Source organism: Anser brachyrhynchus, assembly GCF_964034855.1.
Source record: "Anser brachyrhynchus genome assembly, chromosome: 1".
NCBI lineage: Eukaryota > Metazoa > Chordata > Aves > Anseriformes > Anatidae > Anser > Anser brachyrhynchus.
Window position 1 is genome coordinate 35,591,049 of NC_137694.1, and position 26,444 is coordinate 35,617,492.

The window sequence follows — 26,444 nt, forward strand, 5'->3', positions numbered from 1 at the left end:
CAGAGGGGAACGAAGGGAGGAAGACCAACTATATGGTGATAAGGGCAACTCTGGAGCACACTGCCATCCATGCAAGGAAGCATTCTGAAAAGCTAGGGTTTAGTTTTGCATAGATTATAAGCATGCTACACCTTTGAGTCTACTTAAATCTTCACATAGAAGCAAGTGTGAAGAGCTCCACTTTTTTCTTAGGAGACTTCAAGTTCTGCACATGCATCTCCCCTAAGATTAGAGTGAACTGCTCGTGACTGGGGGGGACACTGGGAGGGCTGAGCTTGACTAAAAAATATTCGTCTTACTGGCACTTTTCTGCATTGAAAACTGTATTTAAATACATAAACTAATATGAAATCTGAGGCAGGTACCTTATTTTGTTCTGGGTTCATGCAGTCCCCAGGAAAACTGGAGTTGGTCTTTGACTGTGGCACTGTAGCACTGCCACAGCAACAACACAGGAAAAATACAAATGTCAATCACGGCACTGAGATCCCGCAATACATCTGCCTCTGACTCAAGCAGGAAATCAGCAGATTTCCAAACAAAGCCTGGCATGAAAAAGCAATTTAAACCCCAAATCAGCTGAAGTTAAATGCTTTCTCTCAATATTTTTAAGAAAGCAAAGCTGTAAGGAAGTTTCAAAGCTATTGCAAAAACTACAAAATGTTTATCTCCACCTTTTATTTAGATTTTTTTCAAATGGAGGCAGCAGCCTGCACTGCTATGCTTAGGAGAACTGCTTCCCTATCCCAAGCTAAGTGAATAATGCCTTTCACACAGCAGTGAGATAAAACAGTTTGTGCAGACTTTCCTGGTGCTTCACAGAATGGAGCATCCTAAGAACCAAACAACTAACAACTGATAATTCTTATCTTTTTCCTTAAGAAACAGCCAAGCAATGGAATAGATCACACATATGTCCCCCGCTGGATTTTTAGGAAGTTTTAATGCACTGGCAGATGTGTAGCATATAAATATATCACTGCCTCACACAGGTTGAAAGTCATAACTGCTCATGTTCCTGCTCAGTACTGGTACCTGCCCTTCTCATACTTCTCCTGAAGAAAATCGACAGCCTGCTCTAGTGGGTGGCATCCCTGCCCATGGCAGGGGGGTGGAACTAGATGACCCTTAAGGTCCCTTCCAGCCCAAGCCATTCTATGATTCTGTGAAAATATTCCCACTTGTTCAAAGACGGGAGATGTGTGTTCATTTAAACTGAAATCATGAGTGGACAACATTATGTAAAATATTGTGGAAAACAACGATAGCAGTTGAAAACATTTCCCATTTTCCAGTACTTTGCTAGCATATATAGTGAGGTTACTCGATTGCAATGACTTGCATTATTCAACCAATCCTCCAAATAACATGAAACAAAATCATAAATTATGGTTTAATTAACTGCTATGCCTTATTCCTGAGGCCATCTGCACTTCGCTCAGAAGCAGCCACTGGCACCTTCCCACATGACTAGCAGCCATCAAAGGTCCACTTCCCTTCAGCATTCCCTCGTACAAAACAAATACTTAATCTCATATAACATTACCATCTAGTGGCAATATATGGTCATTACACTTAGAATTTCTGTCGTGTTTTCCTACAGGACTATCAGATACACACAGCGAGAGCAGGGCTGACAGAAAACATCTCCTCAGGCTGCCTCCACACACACCTCAGGCCAACACCTAAACACATTCGTAATTATTAATTTCATCTAAACACATTCTTAACTTTAAGCATATGATTCGCTTCTTATATATCAAATGAGCTTGCATTCCCCAAAGGACATAAACACATTGATGCCATAAACATTCACCTACAGAGCAGAGACAGAGAACCAGCCTGGAGACATTGCAAAACACAACACTACCTGTTACGAGTGCGCTGGCCTCGTCTCTGGAAAGACAGTGTGCCCATGGCTCCTGTATGACATGTAATTATATAAGAAATGCAATTTTCATCTGTCCTAAACAGAGTAAATACGGAAGAAAGGAAAAAAAAAAAAAAAAAAAAAAGGTATTTATTCTTCTCTACATAAAGACAGAAATTGTATCTGGATGATATCCTGAGCCAACACTTTGCATGACTCCACTTGCATGTGATATCTAAAAAGAGTGAAAATTAAACATAAAGGTAAACTGTTATATTTAGCTGCAATCCCTTTAGGAGAGTGTGAATGATTTGAGACAAGAAAATAAAGGCTGGAGTGAGTCAGCAAGGCAGAAAGATGACAAATGGGAAACAGCAACAACTTGTTCTACACAACAATAAATACTGGTTACATTGACGATGCAGAGCTAAAAAGCTATTTGATATGAAATAAAATTATTCAAAGTTAGAACCCTGTACTAATGAAATGGGACAATTTGCTCTACTTCAGTGGGCTTTGTGGGAACATTAGTACATTGTAAACAACATATTAACAGAGAGTGCATATTTGTGAAGGGCAAATTAAGTCAATACTCAAGCTGTAGGAAAAATTTAGCATGTAAAGCAGTGCCATGTACAATTCTGGCTTGTCATCAGCTTGGCCTCTTGAATTTTTCTCTCTCAAAAAACAAACTAGCTTTGCCCAAAAGCTGAAACACTCTTATACTCAGGGAAAAAATAAATAAATAAATAAATAGAATTAAACATGCACCCTATCAACTTACATAGAGATAGATCAGTTTGTGACCAGAAACAAAGTTATTCTTACAGTAAAACAGGAGATTCTACCAAAACACTACAGTTTGAAATCTGTTCTTACAAAATCGAGGAAATTGCTTTCACAAAACACGATGGTCTGGAAGGCTTCTTCAAAGTTTCCATTGAAGATGTTACTTTTCTGCAACATACCTGCTCAGCCAAGAATCCTGAGAACTGTTCCTTCCTCACACTCAAAACCCTTTAATAATCCAACTCAACAAGACTAATAATGTAGCCATCACCCTGAGAAAAAAAGGATGTTCATCAGAACAACAACTTTAAGCAGCAACTTCACTTAATGAAAAGATCAGCAAAAGAAACAAATTTCCAAACATGAAACATTTATTAGCCAGCAATAACAATCTCCTATTAAAAATGGCAAATTAGCAACAACAATGAATCCAACAATTGTTTAGAATGCTATTAAGAGTTTAGGAGTTTAGGATGTTAACAAGGGAATATGGTGATGACCTCTTATGAATAAAAAATGATGGATATTATGTTTAAGAGATTCTGAAACACTATTGGCGTTTCTCTCCAATGTATATTTCTGCCACCCTCAAATATACAATTATATTATCATAAGCTTCAATTTATTATTTTAAATGTTAGTTATCAGCTCTAATATATTTTTGTTTTTAAATCTGATCATAAAGCCCTTTACAAGGACAAATGAAATCAATTTCAAAGTCAGTCTTAACAGAATCAATATTTGGTTGGTATCTGCAATTTATTCAAGTCTGTTTACATAGGGAAAACATTAGTTTCACTGCTGAATTTGAGGCTGGAACTGACCATATTCTGTTCCCCAATGTTTAAAAAATTGAGAGAATCAGGGTCTGAGGACAAAATATTTGATGGCATAAGATTCTCGATGCAGCATATCTGCTCTGCTGAACCTGTCTACGCTCTGCTCCTCATATGAAGGAGATCTACAGAGATCAGATATCTACAAGGTTTCAACCTGACAGAAATGATTATTGGCTAACATTACATCATTAAATGAAATCAAAATCTAAGGCCAGACCTAAGAACTTATCTATACCACAGAATGAAATTCCTCTTCATTTTTCATTTTTGGAGAAAAGCTACATTTATGGACAAATGATTTGTAACTGATTCTTTGTCTTTACCCGCACTTAAGTGAATGCCTTATGACACAAACTTCAATGTATATAAGATCATGATTGTTATAATTATATAATAAAAGATTCCTTGCATAATGTAGAAGCAACAGAAGTAGCATTCAGACATAGGAAGTGGTTTTCCATTATTCCCACCTTCAAAATTCTTCAAAATTCCACAAGGAACCTATCACCTCCTAGCATACAAAAGCAAATACTGAGCAGGAAAACATATCACCACATCTGCAGCGAATCATTGCAGAATTATAGGGACAATTTCCTCGAAGAGGCATGTCTCTATATTTTCATGTCTTAAAAACTGAAAAATGAAGTATCTTAGTAGATGAAGAAACACGGTTGAAATTTTTCATTCTATGACTCAAGAATCCCTGACATCTGCTGAAAAGGCAACACAGCAGAACACAAGTGGTCAAGATTTCGGGAGGTGTCGGGGTACTGGGTGGGACAGGCAGGCCAATGCTTGCCAGCATCTGCTATTCACTAATAAGGAAGAGACAACTGGGAAACTAACAGTCAAGTGGCAGCTATGGTTGTAGTGACCACGCCACAGTGGGGTCCAAAATCCTACAAGGAGTGAGGAAGGAGAACAGCCAAGCACAGGCCCTGGACTCCAGGCAAGCAGACTGATGATTATTCAATGGATTGAACCGTGGGATCCCACAGGGCAGCTGGAGGACTGTGAGGGTAGTGGTTAATGTGTCTTACCCTGCCTGGAGGCCTGTAAGAAATGGAGTACTGCAGGGGCCTAGTCTGGGACCTGCCCTGCTCAATATTCTCATCAGTGACCTGGAGGAGGCAATGGAACAGACTCTCAAGTTTTCAGATGACACCCAACTGTGGAGGGCCGGCTTATATACTGGCGGGCCAGGCTGCAATTCAGAGAGGCCTAGATGGGCTGGAGAAATGATCTGACAAGAACTTCATGAAACTCAGCAAGGAGAAAAGCCGAGCATGGCCCCAGGGAGGGGAGCTCCCTTGCATCAGCTCAGACTGCGTGAGACCAGCTGGGGAGCAGCCCTGGGGGCCTTGTTGGGCAGCTGAGCATGGGCCAGTCACAAGCCCTGGGTTGTATTTGAAGGGCCACAGCCAGCAGATAAAGGAAAGGCATCATCCTCCTTTGTTCAGCACTCACTAGGCCTTATCTGTCTCCAGTGTGGGGCCGCCAATACAAGACATGGACAAACTGGAACGAGTTCAGCAGAGGGCCCCCACAGAGGCTGGGGCTTGAGCATTTGCTCTGCAAGGGGAGGTTGAGGGACCAGGGCTTCTTTAGCCTGGAAAAGAGACAGTTTTGGGGGTACCTAACAGCAGCCAGTAACTGCCTACAGGGAGGTTAATGAGATGTAGCCAAGCTTTTCATGGTGTGAGGATGAGACCTCGGGCGTAAGCTGAAACAAGAGAGGTTCAAACTGGATTTAAGGAAAAAAAAAAATCACCAGGAGGTAGTTAGGCAGTGGAGCAGATTGCCCAGAGAAGTTGTGCAATCTACTTTCTTGGGCATTAACAAGACAAGACTAGATAAAGCCCTGCACAACCCAGTCTGACTTCATACCTGACCCAGCTTTGAGCAGCAGTGGACTTCTGAGACCTCTGAATTATCCTATGAGCCTATGATCCTAAGATTAAGAGATAACCTATATCTCTGATACCTTGCAATACCTCTGATACTCTTCTGATAGAATACAGCACATGAGAGTTGGTTAAATAGCTAGAAGAAAATAAATTATACTAATTTGAAAACAGAGTGATGTCTCTCTAAGTTAAAATTAGCATTAATAAATAAGAATACACCATCCATGTTCAAATACTTCCATTTTGGCATTTTATATATTGCCAAATATTCCTAAATTTTGTTGCTATTTTGAAAACAGTCACGCAGATGGACAGATTTCTCCCCTTTCAGCTGGCTGGTAATGATACCTCTGAAAAACATCTGGATATTCCACATTTGAAGATTCACTGACCATGAAGAAACTGATGGCCTTTTCAAAAACTCTTTAGTTATTTACTTGGCTAAAAGAGAAGGAAGAATACACATGACCTTTTGCACTACCAAGGTGCACATCTGTTCTATTCCAAGATTAGATGAAATTTTAATTTTTTCTTGTATTCATAAAGATCAGTCACTACAGATTTTACTTCAATGATCACCTTACTTTTTTTCCTTATTTTGACATTTATTAACAACCAAAAATTTTCGAGAATTCTTGGAATGCATGCTAGGATTATATACCCCACAACACATCTTACAAACGAGCAATTAAGAAACTTCTTCTAGATAAACGACAGTAAGCTGTATGGCAATCTTCACCAATTCATGTAAAATTATTTTTCATTCATTCTGGAAATTGCAAATCTTCCTCCCACTATCTGGAGCATTCTGACTTTTTAACAGTTATTAAGTCACAATCACCATCATAATCACATAATCACAACCTTGAAATAAATTCAACCAGGTAAAAATTGTAACATTCAACCCAATATTAGAGTTTATCTGCTCTGTTACCTTTGCATCCCTGTGTCTAAGCCAATAAACCTCAAATATTTTTCTCTATGTACTATTTATCCCCATGTCAAATACCTGGAATAAAATGATGTCTGGACACAAAATATTTAAGTAGATACACGATTCAATTTGCAATACTTTTATTTATACTGAACTATACATATTCTGGAAATACAGATGTTCAAAACTCATCTTCTTGCATTTCCCTTATATGTATGCTGTTTAAATGTGGGATCCTCTCACGTTCCTGGATGGGTGATAGGTAGATGTGAGCTATTGCTGCCTCAGATCAAGTACACAGGACTGTCTTGATGCTCCATCTCAGAGGTCTCCCATGAGAGTGAGTATTAATAATATTACACTAAGTCCTTTCTTTGCTGGTGAGGAATCTTCTTCGGAATCTGTGGAATCTTCTACCTCAGTTCTTCTCTGAAACTCTTGCCTAATCCTTGTCCTTAGTGAAAAAGGATCCAATTTCTCTTTCCATTTCTGTCACATGCCCTTGAAACCCTCCTGTAACAGTCATTTGAGCAGTTCAAGAAACATACTGCCATAAAGATGAATAGGAGGTGGGGTCAGCTTCATTTTATGGACTGCAGAAATCAAATGGAAATATCAGTGCCTCTATTAAGGCCACTGGGAATTTCCACATCCCATCTGAAGAAGACAATCTCCTACTGTATTCTATCCTATGCAAAATATCCACTGAATGTTTAAAATTAAACTGGCAAATGACTGCATTTGGCAAACTTTTGCTTTTTACAGTTTTTTTAAACATAATTTTTATCCCTGCATTTAATCATTTAGGTAGAAGGTACACACACACACAAACACACAAACACACACACACACACACACACACACACAAAACTTAACCACAAAAAAATAAAAGACAAGAATTCTTCAGGTTGAAATATTAAATAAAATTAAAGGAAAAGAATCAATCAGTTATATTGCTTAGTGCTGCTCTGCAAAACTTTATCTTTGACTCAGGTTTCCTCTTACAGATGCAAAAGACAAATGAAATAAGAGGCATTCCTTCATACAGAGAAAGGTGGTCACTATTTTGGAGTGGCACAAAGCTAGCACATAAAATCATCTTCAAAACTTAAGACATTCTCAGCAGCTCACTGTAATGAAAAGATTTATTACTGAAGGCTGATGAGGATGAAGTACAGCTCATCTGCAGGGTGAAAAAGGGACACCTACTGTGAATGCTCTGAACTGCCCTCTGGATGTGCCTATGGTCTTTACTGACTGTAAGAAAAACCGTGGAAGGATTAATATAGCTGTCTGGGGTGTTGAAATAGTGATAGATTTAAGAAAAATAGCAATGATTTTTGGATACCTAAATACTAGGTGACAATGTGTCCTACACTCCATTTGCATACTGTCTTACTGTGGTTATGTGTAACTACAGAGGTGTACTTTGCTGAGTTTTTGCTTCTCTCAAGAGCATTTTAGGAAGTGGGCACATACACAGAAGCTTAGATTTACCATACACTCCTCTATGTTCAATCAGATCTATCTTCTTTATTATGTGGTGTCTAAGAATAATGAGTGTTCACTAGAAAACAGGGATGGAACAAAATTACAAAATGACAAAATTAACAAAATATTAGTAAAATTGTTAGTAAAATTATATTCAAGAATAAATATTCGGCTACTTCAGTTTCTTAGTTTCTCTCTCTCCTTCTAGTTTCACTGAAAATTCCTTCTAATTCAAAATGGAGTTTCTTTGTCCAAAATGAGTGCTGCTCATGGAGGAGGAAAGGAACCAAGGGAGAACCAAGAGCCTTTCCTGTGCCGATGTAGACCTGCAGGCCCCAGTGCTGCTTAATTCTTTCAGGTATTTGAATATAGGAATCCTATGTGTGAGGATTTAACATTGTTAAACAGTAAGAATATAGCATCAAGAGACACTAGAGGTACAAACAACTTATTTCACTCACAGCTATTATTTTTCTACAAATATCATATAAAGACTGATAACGGTATTACCAGCCATAAAAGTTGTAACGTTAACGAAGCAGCATGTAACTATTGTGTGTATCGTTGGAGTGACAGGGACGTTGTCACCTGGCCCCTCTCTCTCTGTCTATACAGCAGCCAAAGGGAAGAAGAGCTGGAGGCCCTCTCAACTGTGGCTTCCTGAGTCTGCACAAGGACCTGAGGCAGAGACTACCTCATTGCCCCTTGCTTTCTCCTGGGTGTCAGACAGACACCACCCGTAGTACCGTGCCAACCACACCAGCTACTCCAGTCACAGGGTACAGGAACAACACCAGGGGAAGGGGTGAAAAGTCTCAACACAGAAGAAAGGAGAGAAAGATAGCGAAAAGAAAGCAAAATGCAGGAAGAAGAACATAATGGCCTGGTGAGAAGCAGAGACCCCAAGTGACAATACACACATAATTTTCAGGGGCAAACTCTGTTTTCCCCGTGATCTCTGCATGAGTCCCCTTGATGTTCCAGGGAGCGCTGGAGTTTGGCCTTGGTCTATCCTCCATCTGACAGACTATAAAACACACACAGACTCACACCAGTTCCTCTTCATGGATTTGCCATGCCAGATCAAAGAAGGGGGAATTTGGGACCGATGCAGTACTGATGCAGCTGGCAGAATTGTTTATTTGAGAGGCTAAATTCAACCTTCGCTTGGTCGAATAACTTAATTGTGCTTACTGGGAGCCTGCTTTTTTAAAAGGTTCAATTCTTTCTGCTGCCAAGAATCAGAGCTTGCTTTCAGCATGTTGAAATTATCTCAGGGGAAGGCTTTTGTGAGCCAAACCATACCAAAATTATTCTTAATTGCCTTCCACACTCTTGTGAAACAGGAGATTATGCAGTGAATCCACATTTTGAAACAAGAAAATTAAGGAGAAAGAAAAGTAAAAAACAACCTGACAGAGAATAATAATAAACTAAACTATATATTTTTAACACTTTTTAACTTCAAATATTAAGATTTTTTAACAATTATTTTTGCCCCCGTAGAAAATTGTAATCAGGTTATGCTAGCGACAGGACATACACTGTATCAGGTGTATGAAAATGACAAATTGTACAGACCACTACTTGAAAACAATTTGACTGGTCTATATAGATGCATGTAATCTTTATTTGTAAATTGTACCATAAATTAAACACAACAAGTAAGATAGAGAGTCTCCTGAAGAGTAAATAATATTTTCTTTCTCTTGGTTTGCTTTTATTAATATGTCAGAAGTTTCAGGAAGGATGAGATTATCTTTTATGCTAGAATAGCAATGCTGACACAACAATATTGAAGTTATCATTGAAAAACATTAGTCTGCAGATAGTTTTCATCTATTGTACTGAAGTACAAACATATTTCTTCAGGTTTTAGCAGCGATACCTCAGTAGGAAGGTAGACAAAAGGAGCTGTTGAATACAGCCTCTGTAATCAACAGTTTTATACTCTTCAATATATCTAGGATTATGTCAGGGAAATTCAGAGAAGTTCTCAGGTTTAGAGAACAAGGAACTAGAAAGCTTTGAAGACAGATTAGTTAAAACCAAAATGTCTGTAAGAATTATGAAACATTTAATACAGATATGGGTGCAAATGGGTCAGATAGATATAAGTCTAAATTCATATATGATGTGACAGGTTTTGACTCTTCAGTGATTCTTCTGTCAGTTTGAATAATGTGCAGAAGAATATATCTGCTTTCTTCCCCTTTACAGAGGCATCTTATTCTGTCATTCAGTAAATATAAGTACCAGAGAAGAAGCCTTTCCTAAATGTGTTCACAAACACGTTCATGTGCATGTTTGAAAATAATTGCATAGAAAGCTCAAAGGGTTTAGATGACTTTTATAAAATAAGCATAATTTATAAGTGTACCCTAACCCTTGTTTCTGTAGCAGCACACAAGAAGAGGAACCCATAATGTGGCTCAGCTTAAAGCCAGGGAATATTAACATATGGGGAAATTTAGGACTCTGGCATAAATTATTCCAAGCTTAAAGCAATCTTAGGTGAACCACTTCCTAAAACAGACAGGAACATGTAACACAGGTTAGCCAATGCACACCATATATATATTTATATATAGCACCTATCACCACATTGATAAACACACTTTGGAACCATTTGTAATCACTCTGATAGCAGGGGTAAGAAAACCAAGACTTGCTGTGGCTTCATCGTATGACCATGTTTAAAATTAGCATGTCAGTCACCAAAAATAATAACAGTTTTTCAGTACATTATGCTATTTCTGATTAACATGGCTTGAGTTTTCCTGAAGGAATGCACAAAGACAAGGGAAAGGTCGACAGTCCCTACTACTTCTGTATAAACGATGAGATATTCTCGGGATTCATAAGCTGCCATGGTAAGGTGTGTCTGCTTGGAAGTGATTTAAAGATGTTTGATCAAGTCCTCAGTCAGAAAGTAGATTTTATTAGATCCAATCTCATTAAATATCTCCAAATTAAATTTCTTATAGACTAGAAATATATCTGCAGAAGCTGGGTATTTTCAACTTTAGTTGATATAACATAGGTGGACATCCATGAGACCTTTGACACAGCACTAACTGACATTCTGATGAAAATGCTTTACACAAAATCAATTTAGCACATCTTAACTGGATTAAAAAACTGTTTAAATGAGAGTTCTCAAAAAAAAAAAAATCCAGTGGTGTTGTTTCTAGTGGAATCCCATAGGATCTACTTTTGATCGCAGATAAAAATATTACTGTGGAAAATTATTGTCCATAAGATTCGCAGAACTTGTCTTAATCCTTACATACATATCAACAATCCTACATAATGGTAAGAAAAATACAGATGCTGCAAAGTGACTTGATGATTTGGTAATTTGGGCTTATTCAAATTACTGGTACTTTTTACAGAAAACTATCTATCAGGGTTGAATTATTCACATCATACTTATTGTATGAGAAAATTTACTTTGAAAAGTTTGCCAGGTAAGATGGTTAAATAATTAATTATAGGTTTGCCACCTATGTTTCCCAAAAACTCTTTCTCATCTTGCAGCACAATTCTTTGGGAAGGAAGAGGTGCTTCTGACCCCTCCTCCTTCAGAAATAAAGTAGTAGCTGTCAAGAGAGACTGAGAATCATTTAGAAAGTAACTCCAGAATATATATGAGTTCATTCCTTACTTCATCTGCATCGATACCTAAAATCACCAAAAAAAAAAAAAAAGAGAGAGAGAGAGAATAAAGATAAATAAATAAAGTATCACGTGTGATTTTCACATATATGGAAAAAAAGAATCCCTTTATATTTTTATTAAATAGGATAAAGTAGTCAGGCCCCACATAATGTATCAAATAAAATTCCTCAGTAAGTCTGAACAAACACTAGAAGTAATAAAAGAAAGAGGTCAAAGAAATTAAAATTTAAAAAAAAAAATCTGTTCAGCAAACAAGAAAGACCTACAAAAATTCTGTATAAACTCAGAAGTTTCATCAGACTCACAAGGGGATTTTTATAGTTTTGGTGTCAGGTTATTCAACCATTTTAGAATTCAGGTCACTTCAAAAGAAAAATGTAATTTCAAAGTAAAAATCAAATAATTTCATTTCTATAACATGAGAACATTCCATGTATTCATGAAGACATTTACCTTAAAAATTAAATTTACCTTAAAAATTTACCTTAAAAAAATTAATTCAAAACTACCCTTTTATCCCCGAATGAATCTGTTTCTCAGATTGCATCCCATTTCCCATTTCAGCCTCTCCTTACACAATATCACTGAACCTGTAAATCAGGTGAAAATGTGTTTCCGGATATGTAAAATGAAAAGGCTACACTGTGTAAATTACAATCTCTAAATATCATTGCTACATTATTTCATACTGCTGTTCACTGATCTTTTCTATCATTCCCTTTTTGAAGGACTGCATTTAAAGGCTGACGGAGAGGTGAGGCAAACATTACACTCAACAGTATTTTTCTCTTCTGCAATGATTATACAGAGAGCAAGTCAAAACAAATGTAATGACTCATAAAAGATTAGCAAAATGTCACCTGGAAGTCGCACTCCTGTGATGACATCTATAGAGGAACCTCACTGGTAATCCGATGTTTGACAAAGCAAAACCATGACAGAAAACAGTAAAAGACTGGGGAAAAAAAATCTCAGCTAAATCAAGCTCTGAAGGGAATTCACTCTAGGATGAGATGGGTAAATGTCCTTCCATACCAATAATATTATAATGGTGTACATAAATGAGAAATACACATATGAATTGTGCCTGCTTGTTCTGGTCACTCCTGTGGTGGTGTTTTCCCAAGTCCATTGGAAGATTTCTGTAAGAGTTGCATGGCTAAGTCCCAGAGACAGCAATGATTCCCTCAAGCATACATTTAAAGTATTTAAAGGTTACTAACCTTTGATTCTTATTAGTTAGATATAATGAAAGCTTAGATTTGTATTTAGACAAACTGTATTCAAGGCCAAAAAAAAAAAAAAAAAAAGTAAAATTTTCTCCACAAAAAAAAAAGTACAAAAACTTAATGCAAAGTTTAAAACCCCAGTCACTAAGAACAAATATTTCAAAATCTTTGTGCCACCCACTTTTGATTGAGCAGAATAAAAACTTGAGAGTAAGCTTTCTAGAACCTGTTTTGAAACAGATAACCTTTCATTAACCTTAGCATTCTGTTAAAAAGTCCATTTTGGCTTTGTATTTCTCAAATTGGACCTCTGTGTATAGTGGGAGATTTTTTCACACTTGTGGTTGATACTTTCTGATTTGAGCTTGTTTTGATGTCAGTTATGGAACCCTGAAAAAGAGATCAATGCAAAGTTTTGAAGAAATTATAATTAACAGGAATCACATTTGCAGTGGAGAAACAGCAAGAGTTTATCAGTTTAAATGGGCACCTTGAATTGTGCTTAAAATCCATCATTAAAAAGAAGTACCTGGTAAGATTCATTTAAAATAATTCAAAAATTGTTTTATTACTAGAGAAAATCAACAGCTGAAACATCAATGAAGGTGCATAACACTTTTTATCCTGTTTGTTGTAGAGGTCATGTGTTGTATCCATATCATTCCTCACATTCACACTTATCTAGAGGAACAAGAGAAATTGAAAAAATTCTCCCAAACATCAAGCTCACAGATCCTCCAATGAAACAGCTGCTACTGGGTCAAATCTTGGACTGAGACATTAGGGGAAGTGAATTTGGTCCAGTGCAACCTGTAAATGTACCAGGAATCACCCTTCTCAGGTAAAAAAAAAAAAATATATATATATATATATGTATGTATAAAATAATAAAATAAAAATGCTAAAGGCATTTTTCTATTCTCTCTTGTCAAGAAAACATATAATTCCCAGTTCTGATTCAGATCTTTTGGTTTATTTCATAATCTACAGAAAGCTGGCATGAGACAGTCCTTCTGCTTACCAGAGGGAAATTTATTCTTCACAAATTTCTCACTCTTGAAACCCAATCTGCCAGGCCATGAGAACAATCATACAGGGTCAGACTGAAAGCATGTCTCCAGTACATAGTTTCTAACTGTTGCCAGCCAGCAGCAGGTGCCTCATAATTTTATGTAGAGCTTGTAACAGGGTATAAACCTAGAGTGATAATTTCCCCAGAACGTGAGCAATTTGCACCTCATGAAAATCATCAGGCAGAGAGGGCGTTATTGTAATAAGACTTGGTGGAGTGTTCTTCATGGAAGTGCCAAGTCTTTTTCAAAGCACTGTAAACTTTCAGAGTCCACAACATCCTGCAGTGAGCAGTTCTGCAGCTCAACCTGAACCATGCAAAGAACATCAACTGCCTCCCTGCAAGACCCAACCCGATTCTGTGCTCCTTTCTCCTCTTTCCCACAACAGCTCTGGGGTTTCTTTCATTCTCTTTCAGTGCTCTGTTCAAACCAGGACACTTCAAAGTCTCCTTATTCTTAGCTGATCAATCCTGCATGAAAGATGTCCTACTACAAAGCTTGATCCTTCCAAACATAAATTACACATGACATTTGCCTGTAACAGTCATCTTTAAATCAAGATGAATGTCAGGACTCCTCTGACAGACCACTCAGGCTCCCATCTTTAATATTTTCATTTTCTAGTTTTATTATGTGAGGAAACAGTAGGTCACAGGAACCCTTATTTGGGTTAAATGTTTGCAGTCTGTTGCACCTTTTGTCTTACTGGTTTCTCAGGTAGTTAAGATGCAAGTTCAGGTAAGCAGAGATCAAATAGCACCACCTTGAATCATAACACCAAAGTGAACAAAAAGCCAATCAATCTTGGAAGAAAGTTGCAATATATTACCTACAACCCACATTGCTAAGCATATGAGACAAATACCTAGGAGTCATGACAAAATTTTCAATTACAGGAGTCTGAATGAGATCCCCAGCTATGAGAACATGCTCTGCCTAGTGCCTGAAGGAAACCATAACCTCCACAGAGCATCACCTTGGAAGGTACAGGATCTGTTGTGAGCCTGAAGGAATAATTAACTACAAATGGTCATAACACTGCAGGCAGATGGCAAGCAACTAACCAGGGAAAGAAGTCCTTTCACAATGCCTTTTCAACAGTTTTCCGCAAACAGTCTCCCATTCCAGAATGATCACGTTAAATGAACCTGAACCTAAGCACCTCTCACAACCAAAAGGCCACCTTAGTCAAGACACCTGTTCTTCTCTCAAAAAGCTCTTGCTGAAGTCCAAAATAGATTTTTTACTTTGGAGGAAAACTTTAAGGAACGGGTTTTTATTCGGTTTCCTATCAGAATAATAAATTCCCAAAGCTTGAACATGAAATAGAGTTGATACTCTCGGTAGTAGTTATGATTTTTTTTTCTCATTTTTTTCTCATATATTTTTTCTCATATATTTTCTCATATTTTTTTTCTTATTTTTAGCTTTCATTGAGAATCTCACTCAATGTACTCCATAAAAGGAATCTGGGTCCTATCTAGACTCAGCAGTCTTGAGCCACTCTCTTTTCCTATCTCAAAAATACTCTCAAGGATATTCCCCTATACAGGGGGAAGAATATTTCATAAGTTCTGAATATAGAACATTCCTCTACCCAGATATCTTCTAATGAAAGCTATATAAGACACTGAAAATGCCCATCAAAATCATATACTAATCAAAAAAAAAATCACAGCTACTACGATTACTACTACTACTGCTACTATACACTATGCCATTGGGTTTATTGTCCATTTACAAAGCTATTTCTTTCTCCAATGAGTATAATCAGAGAAAGACTGTCACATGAAGCTTTGTTGAGATTCTTGCTAACGGTAACAAAACTTAAAAAAAAATTTGATTTGAAATGGTCTAAACAAGGTTGGCCCAGATTTGTATTTGTACCAAGATCCCAAAGTCTTGTTACTTCTGCAGACAGAACATTTTGAAAGGCCCATGATGGATGCTTGGAAACCTGAGGATTCAAAAGTCAGTCTGGGGTCTTTTAAATGGACACAAGTTGCCAGAAAGCATAGCTGTAAAATTTGAGCTGTACAAGGTAGTAAGCTTCTTGACACCACTGTTCACACCACAACATTAAAGGGTAAGCTTCCTAGTCATTCTTGGAGGCTGAAAAGCCAAGCAAAATTTTGCTCATTGTCTGGCATGAGCAAGGTGTTCTAAAAGAGGTCTGAACACCTGGTTTGGTGTGATTTGAGCCTGCCCTTTGCTAAATCATCAAACATTCTTTTATTATATATAACATGCAATAAATGTAGCAAGTACATACCATCATTTTTTTATCTTTTTTTTATTTTTTTTTTTTACCAAAGCTGGCGGAGATAGAGACATCTTTGCTGCACCCACTTGACAGTGCTATTATTTGATTTTTCAGTCTGTCTCACAGGTGATACCATCTCCTAAGTCTATCTTAAGTCTTTCTTGCACACTGAACAAATAGTGCCCTTCTCACAGTTATCATGTTTTTATAAACAGTGCAAAAATTGTGAAGGTATGCTGCTGGAAAGCAGTCTAACTTATCTGCAGTTTCCAGTAGAAAACCTTGTATAATCACAATATGCACCAGGACAGATCGTTGTTCCAAAATAAAAGGCTACAAAGTCTTACGTAAGTCTGAATGTTGAGTGAAGAAACAGCAGTGATCTGGAGGTCATAAATACTCAGGCTATGCTCACTCCATATGCTCTGAAGTCCATCTATAAATAGCCTTCAAATTGCTAACACATTTCAAGAAAGTTGAGTGACCCAGCTTTCACTTTGTAATGTGAGGGTAAAAGTCTAATGATGCCACAGAAGGGCAGAGGAAAAGAGCTGCTGAAGCCATGTAGACATCTGCTGAAAGGGTCCTAGCTGTGAATTTCCATAGAGAGAACCAGCTGGCTTTAACACAGACAAAGAAATGAGAAAGTACAAGGCCAGTCAGAACAAGGTCAGCTCTGTGTGGGGAGAGAGCAAAGCAGCTTACGCTGACGTGAGTAGTCTATGGGAGGGAGAAGAGAACACCTCCAGACACACCTCTGCTTCAGCACTTCCAATTTCCATCAAATTCTACAGGCAGCTATGACTTTAGACCTTTATTTTTTTACGTGTCCATATACATCTTACATATTTATATGTTCAGGAATAAAAACGCTGCAAAAATAAATTGAGTCATCTGCAACCCCTATTTCTAATCTATATACTAATACATTTCATTGACTTTGGAAAATGTTTCCAAGCAAATACTACTGATGTGCGGGACCTTGTACTCTTCTTGCTCCCTCCGTTCCCCCATGACTCTTTTTAACCTTCATGTGTTCTTTCCAGTAGCTAGCAATGCACTGTCTATTCAAACCCTTACCTTAGTCCTGGGCATCCCACATGCCGGGGAGCAGCTAGCTGAGTGTGAGCACAATCACCAGCACTTATGGTGACAGAGTTGTTTCTGTCATACTGCCCTTGCAACAGCTCTCAGTGAGTTCTCAATGTGACAGTGAAAAGGGCTCTGTCATCTGTTTGGCTTCACACACAAATGTCATCTTGGAAATCACTTGTCCCACACCCCAAATTGCATTTTGGAGAGACTCTGAGTTGCAAATAAATACCCCAAGAGCACTCAAACAGAAGTTCGCTCTTCTTCCCTTCTGTAACAACCAAAGAAGGTAAATCACAGCATTTCAATAGACAAGAAAAAAAATCTAATCAACATTAGCTTATTACAGGTAATTCATATTGGCATGGCAATTTTCTTTTGACATTTACAACTAAAAGTCCTCAAAATATCCAAGTAAAGAAAAAAGTTATATATTAATTCTTCCTCTAGGATATTACAAAAAAGAAATATCAATTTAAGTAACTTCCCTGTAATCACAGACAAAATACTTTTTGAAAAGAGAAACAAAACAAAACTGTTATGAACAGTCTTCTATTTTAGTCAGTCAAAGAAAGCAGATCATGAAATCTAGTCTTTGATCCATTTTTCACAGGCGTGGTTCAGAAAACATCTCTGCTTAGACCACAGATCCATACATACAGCACTTTCTTTTAGAAGTCTCTAGATGAGCTAAGCTCATTGATCTAAGATTTTGTGGATCTGAAGTTTTTGAAGGGCAGCCAAAAGTTTCTCTTCATTTTTCAGTTCCTTCCAGAACCTGAGATCTTGCTTCTTGTTCCTAAAATACTTAACCATATTTACATTGTAAACAGCATTATGCTGAGATGTATGAAGTGGGAAAGGTCAAAAAAAAAAAAAAAAAAAAAGCACCCTTACTGCTTTTTTTTCTTTTCTGTTTCAAGTTAACCATCAAGGGCAGATTTTATTCTCAAAACAAGACTTAAGCTCTGAAATGAAAAACTATGTGTTTTTTGTTTGTTTATTTATTTAATGTTGTCACAGTCCTATCTATCATCTTTTTTGAGATGCACAGACTCAATTGCTTGACCCCTGTGTTTACTATAAAACGCTTTATGTTAACATGGGAGTGACCTTCATCTACAAACTCCCATCTCATGGACATTGTCTCTCTGTACGCCTTTTGAAGGACACATTATAACTGAAGTAGGTAATTTTAATTGACAATGTAAAGATGAAAGCATTTACTTGCCTTCAGACAGAGCACAGGAGTTGCATACTGCACTGGAGTATTCCTCAGTATTGGGTACTTATGGAGAGTTCCAAGTCATTTTTCCAAGAGTCTTCTATCCCCAAGCAGCTCCCAAATGGAAGACACTGTCTCCAATGGAGTATGTTTTCCTTCAACCTTAACTGGTCCTATGTAAAAGAACAAGTTTCATACACAACTCCTCTGTACTGTTTCTGGACAAGTTTCAGCCCTTCAAACCACACTAACCCCAGCTCAGCCCTAAAAGAAAGGGAAGCCTGATTCACCAATCTTTCTACAACATGAGGTGCTCCAGTCTGAGTGAGTGATCACTAAGGCTCGATAATGCTCTGCTGCACGTGAGGTACCATATATATCCCCAGCCATAGGTGGCAAACTTCCTATATACAAAAGCATCAACAATACAACAATACCATGAAATCAAACGCAATGCGTAAGCCAGGTAAGATTTGTAAAAGGAGATACTTTTTCCTCTAAAATTAAAACAGGTCAGTACAAATTGTCCAGGTCATCACAGGTGACTGCATAGCTATTCAAACTCCCATTTTCCACAATTTGGAAAATTGCTCTCCAAAACTGTGATGTGGAAACAGCATCTTCAATAATTTCAGGCAAGGTCATAAAAGCATTCCTTTGTAGAATTCTGAACAACTCAGTATATATCAAGGGCCAAGATGCGATAGTCCCGAACTACAGAAAAATAAGCAAGTTTGATCAGCTGAAATTCTTCTGCCTGCAGCCCAAGCTTAGGCATATTTATGTCAGCAGATCAAAAGTCCCTGCAGAAAACTCAGATTTGATTCTCAGAATAGTATACAGCTGTCATGATAGCTTTGTCCAGTTTAGAAAAAGGGATTCAAATACTGTTGGGATTAGCTAATGTGATCATTGTTTCAAGGTTGGTTTACCAGGGATTGAAACAGTAAATGTCACAGCTAAAAATGTATCTAATATCAAATCTAGCACTAAAGAGCCACATCATTATATCTCAGAGCTGTAACAGCTCTCCCAAGCATCCAAAGTCCACAGTCATTCTTAGCTTTGGATGAGCCTCCACCGACGTGACAGCGTCTCCTGGCTAACTAAGCTTTCTGACTACAATGCCAAGGCAAAGGTCTTTCTTGTCACCTGTACTTGAGAATTGCTTACAATCGCTGAACTAACTAATCTGAACTAGAAATGCCAACTCATCCTCTGTGCATTAAGGATGCAGTTCTTACAACAGCTTGTTCGGTGATTGAGACATAAAAATGTTCTAAATCACATTTGGCTTTCAGCCAAATTTTTCGATTAAATGCTAGAGAAAGAAAGGAAGAAAGGAAGAGAAAGAGAGGGAGAAAAAGAGAAAGAAAGAGAAAAAGACAAAAGGAAAGACAGAAAGACGGAAGGAAAGAAAGATGGAAGGAAGGAAAGACAGAAGGAAGGAAAGAAGGAAAGGAAGGAATTAAGCACACAACACTACTTGTAGTCAGCAAACTGCTTACTCTTGGGAATGTTTTGCGGAAGTCTTTGGAATTAAAACCCACTGCATCTATCATTATAGTAAAGTTATGCAAACACATTATATTGGTGAAGATTGTTTGGAGATGGGGATCAGTTTCTTGGAGTGGACTACTTGAACAAAACCCTTGTTAAGGTTCATCTCATTTTTCCAAGATTTCATGACTGCAAAGGCAGTCAGTAAGCAGTCGGTAAAGGCAGTCAATAAGGAGTAAGCTGTATCTCCAGTACTTTTTCAAAATTTTGATCTGGCAATGTCTGCTTCTTTAGCGCAGAGAAGGGATTCATACAGATTTGAGATAGGACTCCTCAGGGCAGACAGTGTTACAAGTAGATGCAATTTGATTTTAGTTGTGGAATTTGATTTAAATAGAGAGTTGCTTTTTTAGCATATGGGTCTTTGTTGTATGCACATAATCTTTTTACATGCACAAATGACAGTAAGTTATGCAGGCTGTCTTGCAATTTACACATGCTATCTTGATTTCTGTTTATAGAAAGTTTCCTCTTGGAGTTGCAGAACTGCAAATTACAACTGAGGTCAATGGAAGCTATAAGGACTGAATATCCCCAACATAAAGTACCAGGTGCAAAATGTCAAAAATGTCCAAAAATACTTTGACTGGAAGGAGAGGTAAGATTGGGTTTATTGGCTCTGAGAAAGACATCTGCATCACCCAAGGTAAAATCTGCTGTGTCCTCCTGTTGAAGTTTCATTCCTGTTAGCACTAAGCAGTACTGCTGATGTAGCTCAGCATAAGCATGTCAGCTGGACACTACAAAAAATGAAGAGAGCTCCCCAGAAAGCAGACATCTTGGTCTGTGTTTAGAGTGGAAATAGGATGAAAGTCAAGATTATAGTGAGAGTTTTTCTGATGCTCACTTCTACACTGCTATGAAAAAGAAGATGAGCTATATTCAGAACTAAAAGTAGCAAAATTTCTTCCAGGAAAAGATGCTGATGTACTCATTTGGGAACGTCTGTTAGGAAAAAAATGTTGAACCAAATTAGAAGGGCTTCCAAATTTCTGTTAGCTCTCTCCTGTTTTATTACAAAATTATAAATGCATCTGTACAGCAAATTAAATAAAACTTGCAAAATGCTACAAAATTACTGCTTCAAATTTAATGCAAATAATGAACTCAAGTTAACAGAGAAATCAGCTTAAGATGGAGAAAGGACTTACATGAATATAGGTATGAATATATATATGAATATATATATGAATATATATATGAATATATATGAATATGAAAGAAAGTGACTCCTGGCAGATATTCACTACAAATACAATCTATATACACTCTCATTAATATGGGTCCTACAAAAACCACCATGTAAACAGTCAAAAAGTATAAAAATCTTTTTCATTTTCTGTTCATTTTCAAAGCCTGTGGTTGTTTACAGCAGGTATATATGCATGTATACATCATGTGAACTGCTTCTTAGAAATGATTTTGTGTTAAAACCTTGAAGTACTTTTATCCCATTTATGACATAAAGAGTGGAATGAAGTGAGTTCAGCAGAAATGTTCCACTTTGCACAAGTCCTGCTGGGCAGCTGTTTGTACTCATTTTTGTGAAATGTTTTTGTATGAACTCAGCAAAAAAAATAAATTAAAAAAAAAAAGGCCCAAAGCAGATGTAGCATTGCCTTATTACATACCGTTAGATGTCTTGTTTTAAAATTGTTATCACACTGTTCATGGGCATTCCAGCCAAATGCAGGCTTATGGCTTGGTTAAAACCCTGTAACAGTTATTTTGAAATAGGGCTGAACAAAGTTCATTCTTCATTCATTTTTACCTAAATAGTGTTCAGCATCAGTTCAGCTGTACAAATTGCTGACACTAATTCTTTCTATTATAGACAGGCCCTAGGGTTTTAAACTGTATCCATCAATCTAGGTATATCTATCCACTCTAACATTTAAAGACAGATTAGGTCATTAGTTATGAAACCTCCAATAACAGCTATCGCATATTATCACAAATAATATACTAGATTTTTTTGTTGTTGTTGATTTAAAAGGAGGCTGCTAAGTATGTAAGAAGCATAATGTTTATTCCCTGAGAGAATTAATATTCTCGAATTCCTGCAGGAGTTTACAATTTTACATGCTATAAAATATTTTATATCTGTATTATCTGTGGCATGAGAAAACTTTTTTTCTTTCTTATATTTTATCTTCAGTTATTTGCATCATTTCTTGCAATTAAAATTAAAAGAACTCTTCACAAAATGGTACATAGGATCTTTCCAACCATAATTAACATTTTTGTGTGTTTTGCCATTAATTAGAAAGTTAGAAAACTACATTACTCAATACTCATTGGACGTTTCATCTCTAATTAGTCACATATTGACGTTCTGCTAATAGAAGTGACCTGCAACAACAGCTTCTCAAATAGAGATACTGGGGAAATCAAGACATGTTTTTAGTAGTCTAGAAATAGTAAGGAGCCGTGAAGATCCTCACCAACTTAAAATGCAGTCAAAAATTATTTTGCTGATAGGAAGGAGTGAAGAGAGGAATACTGTGGAAGAAAAAATGAGGATATGGGATGAGGAGAGAGGGTACACTGCCTCATCATGTCAGGGTTGGGACGCAAGCATTTTTTTCAACCTAGTGACTTCAACTGTTGCTGCCTACCCTAAGAATCCCTTCACAAGAGAAATGACGAGCAAAACTACTTCTTATATTTAAGATTCTCTAATTCTGTAGTAAAGAGTTTAATAATCTAAGAAGTACTAAAGAAGATGTACTTCTTGCATTATTTACTCTGATTATAGACAAAGGAGAGTTGTTTTGTTTTGTTTTCTGGTTTTTGTTTTTGTTGGTGGTGGAAGTGTGTATGTTTATGTTTTGTTTTGCTTTGTTTTTTTCTTTCAAATTCCAGTTCTGTAGGTTGATTCTGTCTATTTCCAATGAGGGCAATAACACTTTGGGAACTGATGCCAGTAGACCTATATTCTACATAACAGCCAGACTAAAGAAACCTAATGAATCACAGTCAAATCACTAATGTGAAAATCAAAACCACAAAGAAACTTTTTATAACAGTCTCAGTGTTTGTTTTGTTAAAATACTAGTAGACATTGGCAATTATATACTTCTTAATCCTGTTAGCTCAAGGTATGTGGACCACTGCTGCATGCGGGACAATGTTAAGACTTACAGCTATAGACCCACTGGCAGGCGGCTGTCATGAGGACTAAGGACTAGAAGATTCTCTTGCAGCGGTCAGTCCTGCAGCTGAACTGAAATAGATAACAGTAAAATCTTTCATTTTATATTTGTGCAGCACCACATTCCTGACTGGTTCAAGTAAGTGCCACTGTCACAAAAGTAGTGTACATAGAATATACCTCTTTCAAGACTATGCATTTGGTTTATTGCTCTAAAACTCCACAAGTAGATTTTTACCCTCATTATTCATTCACGTGGAAACTCTTCCTCTCATTTCCACCTATTACACTGCAATACAATAAATGCTTGTTCTGAAGTTAACTATCCTTCTACACAATGCTCTCAGCAACAAAAGTTGACCTCAGAAATAAAATTTAACTAATGTCATGCAGTTGATGATTTAGAATGAAAGCTGAATTCACCCCTTCCAGAGATACTTTTAAAAAGTTATTCTCTGTTCATTCCTCTTGGAATTATCAGAAACATTAAATCTAGTTTACCCAGTTTGCTAATCAGGTTGTAGCTTTTTTGTGAGCTTTTTCAAACCTCAGATGAATATCCAGACTTTGAATTGAGTGTGGAGGTACTTTTTCACTAGCTAGGATTTTTCATCAGATTATATCACTAAACAACATACAAAGAAAGAGATGAAAATAAAGTTTTAGCAGAGATTGTCCCCCAGATTAATTAATTTTGTAATTGCTGTCTATGATGCTATTATTCTTCATGTCACCTTCAGGTCTTGCGACAGGATTCAGTTCAAGATTAAGACACCTAAATTTGAGCACTGAAATGTAAGTACTTAATTGAATTGACTAAACACAATATCTGACATGCCCATGAGTCTCATGTTATTGATCTGAAACAGTACTATAAATCCCATACAACTATCTTAGATAAGTTGACACATATAAAAATGCTCACTACCGACTGTTAAATCACAAGTTTAGGGCAAAGTATGACTTTGACTTGAAGTACAGTTCAGCTGATACAAAGTAGGTATCTCTTTTAGGGCAAGTAGAATCACTCTACACATCTGTTGATAAGGGACAGGATTCAGCAGTTCAGGTACTTGAACAAAACCATCTTGTGTCAGCTGAGATGCCTCAAAGGAAGGAATTGGCAAGGCATATCATGTTCTGCACCCATCTTGAGTAGCGCTTGGAGGCCAGACAAGATGCTCTAGAGTCTTTAAAATGATGTTATGCACTTGAACCTACCCTAGATCTCCCTCGATTATGAAGTTAAAGCAACTGCCTCACAAGTAGATAGTTACAAGTAGAAACATATTTTAGGTTCAGTCTCAACTTGAATCCTGTCTCTAATGTCCCCTTTGGTAGGCTATGACCAAATTTCCAACATCAAAAAACAAGTAGCACTGGACCTTACAACATCACAAAGGTAACACACAAAGATTTTTACCCTTGGCACATCTCTTAAGTCGCTGAAGAAGTTGTTTCTATTACTCTTAAATTAGGAAATTGCAGCTCTGAATGTATCTTTGCAAAGGTTCTTTAGGTAGCAATAAAAAGAATCACAACTAAAGGCCGATTTACTTTTAATCCCATGTAACTCGTTTGGGGTTTTATTTGTTTGTTTGAAGAAAGGAAGATGTCTAGAAAAATTTTCATTTTAGATTCCTTATGCTTGCTCAAGAATTTTATTTGATGATGTACTGTTATTACTTTTCTCAAAATACCAGGGGATTAAATATGTTTTTGAGCAGAGGCTTCAAAATTAAAAAGAGTAACTTCAAACAATACAGCAATACTTTTGGACAGGCAAAGAAACATAGTGCTATGAGACTACTGCTACACCTAGCTGTATAATTCCAAATCATAAAATTTAATCACTGAAGATTTTCAGGCCAATCAAGTAACAAAAGATGATGGTAAAACACAATTGTAGCTGTTCTCCAGCTTCCAAACTTGCTCTTATCAGTTAAAAGATAAATTCCAGATACAAATTTTATTAGTGTTGAAAATGCGGAAAGGTGACTCCACCTTCACCTTTTCAATCACAATCAGCCACCCCAACAGCTTTTATTATCTGAGATTCACGGAGTGAATTTCAGAGTATCTGCAATGGTTATGTGAAGGGCTCCACTCTCCTTTCTCTGACAGATTTAGGCCATCTGAGCAGGTTTTCAGGTTTCTTCATCACCTCAGAGACCAAAATTAAAAAGGAGTTATGTGGCACTCAGGCTGAAATCCCTTCAGATTTCAACTTCTAGCAGAGAAACTGAACACATGGAGTTAACCATGAAAAGATATGACGCTATTTTAATAACCAACACTAACAGGACTGCTATCAGTTACAAAATTAGATGCATCTCTGTCCTGCTGCTGAAGCCCTTTAACTTTTTCTTGAAAAACTACTGTGTTACATCAATTTTAGAACAACTGCAGTAGCCAAGCCAACCTGGGCTACCAACTGGAAGAGAGAAACTGAAAAGTAAGACAGAGAGGAGAGTCCCTGTTTTAAAATCCATTTTATATTTTGCTATACTTGATTCCTAGTATTAAAAATAACTATAATTTTATTCATAACTAATTGCAGACCATTTAGACCTGCCAAGGAATCCTGGTGTTGAAGGTTTGTGTGTACAATGGACTGGCAAAATAATAGCTACACTCAAAGAGTAATAGAGACTTGAAATTATTCAGCGATGGGAAGAAATTCTCCCAGATAGTAAAGAGAAGAAAAATAGGCTTACTTCAGGAATCATGACAAGTTTATTGGAAACTTAACTGGTAAATTAAAACTCATGTAGAAAATTACTACTATAAATTATTATGCTGGTAAGCCCAGAAAAAGAGAAATGCAAGGAGTTGTGCTCTATTATTACACCAGTGCTAAAGTAAGCCAGCATTACTATTAATTTAACTTAGAAATCCAATTTTTGTAGAAGCATGTATTTCTAAGTATACAGTTCTTAACTGTTAGTATGAAGGTAATGATCAAAGACAATTTTTCATTCAATCACAGTCAAAGAAAAATAAAGCTGGAAATACATCTAATGGAAAAAAAAAAAAGATTTGGTTTCATTTTTCTAAGTGTTTCTTGTACAGGAGCCTAAGTTAAAGATTGTTTAAATTAAAAAAGGAAGGACAGGCACAATCTCTTCTTTCTCATTCTCCTCTTCTCCAATTATGGTCTTGTGTTCTTTAGTGCTAGACAGTATTTACAACGGTTAAGAAAGAACTAGCCTGGAACAAACCAGGGTTCCATGGAAAAGTCGTAGGCAGGCACTTCTTTCTCCAATGTATGGTTAGAGTTTTCTGGGAAACACAAATGAAATTACTTCAACAAACATGAAAAGAGAACAAAATAGAA

At 37.0% G+C, this 26,444-nt stretch overlaps 1 protein-coding gene across 8 annotated transcripts in view; it reads right to left on the minus strand.

The window, feature by feature from the left end:
• Positions 1 to 26,444, minus strand: part of TAFA2 (TAFA chemokine like family member 2) — a 193,361-nt gene that overhangs the window by 155,891 nt on the left and 11,026 nt on the right. The window contains exon 1 of one of the 8 annotated variants that reach the window (XM_080557492.1): positions 23,098 to 23,249. The exons of 6 other annotated variants lie outside the window; for them this stretch is intronic. The gene's annotated coding sequence lies outside the window, so the exon portion shown is untranslated. Of the gene's footprint in view, positions 1 to 2,838; positions 2,856 to 23,097; positions 23,250 to 26,444 lie in introns of those variants that run through there. One more of the 8 variants, XM_080557498.1, reaches the window with a different exon arrangement.